General features: G+C 42.8%; 1 non-coding gene across 1 annotated transcript; it reads left to right on the forward strand.

Moving 5' to 3' along the window:
• The first annotated feature begins 2078 nt into the window (after positions 1-2078).
• Positions 2079-2194, forward strand: LOC129341782 (U5 spliceosomal RNA). Its single transcript, XR_008598157.1, has one exon. It is a non-coding gene; the product is annotated as a U5 spliceosomal RNA (small nuclear RNA).
• Positions 2195-4708: the final 2514 nt, after the last annotated feature.

The following is a 4708-nucleotide window of genomic DNA, read 5'->3' on the forward strand; positions in this document are numbered from 1 at the left end:
ATATATTAATTCACCACACTGGCTCCACTGGAGGAAATAAAGGCATATTTTCCTGATTTGTCAGAGATTTCTGAGCCATTTACAATCCAAAGACCAAAACTTTTAGAGAGTAAAGTGAAATTAATCCCCACTAAATCAATTCCTTGATCTTTGGAAATTCTCGGACTTCCATCTTTGTAATCCATTGTCGTATTCCTAGCCCACTGATTACAGAGCACCTCATCACTGGGTCATGTCCTAGTATTAAAATCAGAGAGGCTGATAGAAATCTAGCATTCAGTTCAAGAATGTAGTGCTCCAGCTTATCCCAATTTCTTTCCTTTTCCAAGTTAGAGGCAATGGGGTGGATAAATTAGGCATTCTGCTTGTGCAACAGGCACCTAGCTCTCCACTGGGCATTCTGAATTGGTGGAGGTGCTCACAGACATGGTGCACCTGGAGACACCTAGACTGATTGCTGTGATGATTCTTCTACAGTCACACTTAGGGTTTCTTACCAGCACTGACCCAGGACTTTGTAGCATCTCTGGCTGCTATGAGCCTCTCTCAAGTCGTGACCAGCTCAGCCTTTGAAGAAAGGTCTGGCTGTGGGGCTGGAGGTTCAGCCTGTACTATAGTCTGACCGCTATCTACTCATACCGGGGGATGTATCTCCAATAATATGTGAGGGTTTATGTGGGTACAATGCTCCACCCATGGACACTCAGTTCCTACTGCATTTCAAAATGCTCTGGGAGTTTTAGGATCCCAAACGAATACTCTGCAGATAGTGTGGTGGAAGCTTGGAACATTACGCTCCTAGAAGCTACTGAGAAGGTTTTTTGGCTCCTTTTCAATCTGATTTTCAGGCCAGGCTATGGGACCTCTATCATTGGACTTCATTAATATTTTCCTGCTGCTGTTCTAGGTTTCCCATTCCCCCAGTGGGGGCAGGGGATCCCCCCACTCCCCCTGCTTACCTGGCTGGCAGGGGGAAAAGGTGTGAGTAATGTACCGGGGACTAGTTTGGTGGCCATTTTTTATCAAAAAAAGGGATAGGACAATATTGTTTACTAGTATGTACTGTCTGTTGCTGTAAGAACGATCCTAATCAGTAGTTTCTGCATTGTTTAATATGTCAGTTTTAGAATTGCTTAAGTTGTGTTTCAGCATTTCTTCAACTCTGTATTGCATTTTTCCTGGTTTGAATCTTTGCAAACTTACATTTCTATACCCTATCGCATTGTTTATTGAAATGTCTCTGAAATTGACTGTACTGAATCACACTGCATAATCCAGCTTGAGTCTCATTGAGAAAGGTAGAGTATAAATAAAATAAAAGATAACAAAAAATTAACAGGAGCTTTAACAATAGTAATAATAAAAAGAGTAATAATTAGCTGAAGCTTTAACAGTAATGACAATAATAATAATTAGCAGACATTTTAACAGATATAATAATTAATGGCTTTAACAACAACAATAATAATTAGCATTAACAGTAATACAATTATATTTAGCAGGCATTAGAACAGCAATAATGAGTAATAATTAACAAAACCTTTAACAGTACTAATGAACTATTAATAATTAACAGATTTAACAGCAGTAATAATAATAAATAGGATACTAATTAGAAGGTTTACAGTAAAAATAACAGTAATGAGTAACACACATTTTAACCATCATAATAATATGAAGTAATAAGTAAAAGGAGCTTTAACAGTAATAATAAACTAATAATTTACAGTAACTTTAATAGTAGTAGTAGTAATACAAAGTTATATGTATCAGAAGCTTTAAGAGTAATAATAATAATAATTAGCAGACAGGATTATTCCGCAGGCCAGCCAATCAGCAGCCTAACAGGAAGGGAGGTGTCAGATTTCCTCAGAGTCAGGGGTTTTTTTTCTGGGAAAAGAGGTGCCCGAACTCTGTTCCACCACGTTCCCCCTGAAAAAAAGCCCTGCTCAAAGTAATCTGCTCCTTAAACAGCCAGCCTCTTCAGGAAACGGAGAAATGTTTGCTCCTGGGCTCAGATCCATATAGATCTTCTATCTGTATCCAAATCAGGAACTGACAGTATATCAACAGTGGAGAAACTCTGGTTTCTCTTCAGATCGCATAAATCTTTCGCCTTTTACTAAAGATTTCCGTGGAGAGGTATATCAACAGTGGGCTTATGGCTCTAGAGTTGTACATCTAGACCTAGTTTCTGTCACACTGTAACATGACAAAGAAGCTGAATGTAGGATGGTGCTATCCAAATATTTTCACTTAGGTTTTTCCTGAATTTTTCTCTTTGGCTGTGTGGAGATAGCACCTCTCTGGCTCTGTGTGAGTTTTCGCTCATAGTTAAAACTATCTATCCTGGTCTCCTGGGGGGAAAGGAGGGTTTAAAGACGAGTGAAAGTTTCAGACTGTACAGATTATATTGTCTGCTGGTTATGAGCAGGAGGCCTTTGTGGCTCATTACCTCACACGGCCAAACTACATGTTATGTTCTGAGAGAATTTGAGTTTGGTTTCCCAACCCATTACCCATCTCTTTTTCCCTAAAGTCACACAGTTGCTGCAAGGAATGTCATTTTGAAGATCAGAGGAATAACTTTTTGGCTAGGAACTGTGGTGTAGGGGAAAGAGGGCTCCTCCCTCCACCATCTTCAGAAGCTGAAATGGCCTCAGCAGGGAATTACCTCCTTACATTTGTAGTATCACATATTCAGAATACTCCATGTGCTGCTCCAAAGTAATGTCAATAACTTCTTGCTGGGCGGGGGGTGGGGGTTCAGCTCAGGGAAACAATGTGATGGGGAGAGGCAAAAGCCCCCCCCCCCCTTGCACCACAGTTCTGAGGTTAAAAGGGCTCCCTCTGATTTTTAATATATTTTCTGCAGCTGCTCTGTGGCTGCAAGCCAAGTCACTTGGCTCGTAGGAAACCAGGGCCAACTCAACCAGAAGTCTATGGTGCCATTTGGACTTAAGTCCCACAGCCCTCACTACAAGGGGCTGGGGCAGAAGCTATGAGATGGAGTGACAGATCAGGGTCTTTTTCCTCATCCTTCCTGGCCTCTGCCGTGACCTCAAGATGCAGAGTAGGACACCAGATTTTTAAAAGAATCCCCAATATATTAGACAGACTCATTGTCACTGAGCTAGAAGAGATTTCTGTAGATTGAAGAGATTTCCATCCACGGAGTGGGACTTCTCTGGCTCCCCTCTCCTGCTGCAGCACAGAATCACCCCAAACATGCTGCTCAAGGGGGAAAGGGTACTTCCAGGAATAGCCTATGGGGAGTTAGAAGTCTGCAGAGGGATGGGGGTGTTAGCAAAAATGTTCAATAACTGTCTACCTCCAAATACAAGGTGATGGTGAGGGGAGTAGGCTACTGTCTTCAAAAACAGATATTTGGAGGGCATTCTGGACCTCTTTGTTTTTGCTAGCAAAGCTATTTTGATTTTAGATGGGGGCAGGGGAGCAGTGGCTAATATGACCTAGTAGTGAAAAGTCAAGAAATTCCTTACGTACAGGGAGATTCCAGAAACTCCATCAGTACAGCCTCTTCTGATATACCCTTACTCTAGATGAAGAATTCCCTCTCAGAATTAGGTAGGTCAGGATGCCTCAGAACTACCACCACCCCGGTGAGCAGGCGTAACGAAGCCAAGCATTTCTATGATTTTTTTTTTAAAAAACCTGCAATAGTCATGTGTATTCCGTTTTATCTAGGGTTCCCAGGTTGCGAGCAAAATCCTGAGGGTTTCCCCATTACCCACCACCAGCAGGCACTTTGGGAATACACATGGTGTGCGTGCTTTGGATGTGGGACGATGCCACTTCCCAGAAGAGGATCATGGGCAAGGCAGAAGGTAAGACCAGGTTACCCCTCTGCTGCTAGGAGGGTAAGGGGATCTGGCAACCCCAGTTTTATCCTCACTTGGTAGATTTCAGTGAGCTTGTACATCCCAACTTCCTCTTTTTTGTGAGTTTGGTTCCGCTTCTTTTGGCAGCCATTTTGTGCTTGGCTGTGCTTCCTGTGTCAGCCATTTTGTGGTAGAGTCCAATGCATCTCTAAAAAGTTTATGACTGTTGATGCCTATGCCTATTCCTCGATGTAACAATATCCATCTTCCTCTTGCTGAATTTCATTATTGGAAGCCAACGAAAAGGAGATGCAGTGAGCACTAAACAGAAACTCAGTAGTCCCTTTGAGGCAGTCAAGCGGGTTACTTACAGTGCCATCCTGACAGAGACTTCAGTGGATGAAACAGGGTGGGCTTCAGATGCAACTCTAGTGAAGCAAGGTAGGTGGTCTCTTGCGCAGAAGGTTTGGGAGTCTTAGGGAGCCTTTCTAAACTTTATATTAGATGCTCTGATGGGTGATTCCACAGAGCCATCTGTTGGGGTTGTACATTTACCAATGGGGGCACTATCCTAGCAACAGGGCAAATGGAAGACCTCCCGCAAATCTGCATCCCCACCCCAACCAAACATTTATCAGGCATTTGAATAAAGTAGAAATAACACTTGAAATGTAAGGTAAAAGCTTCCCTGGGGGATTCAGCTGGGCTGGGTACAACCTTATGAGAGATGTCTGACTGTCTCCCACTTTCACTTCTCCCCACACTGCAGCCTGTTCCTCTTTTTCCTCTCCAGAATTTGTCAGGTATTCACAGCCCTAGCAGTCACCTTCCTGAGCTGAGTTGTCCATCACTGGACTCAAGATCTT

Source organism: Eublepharis macularius, chromosome 13 (genome assembly GCF_028583425.1).
Source record: "Eublepharis macularius isolate TG4126 chromosome 13, MPM_Emac_v1.0, whole genome shotgun sequence".
NCBI lineage: Eukaryota > Metazoa > Chordata > Lepidosauria > Squamata > Eublepharidae > Eublepharis > Eublepharis macularius.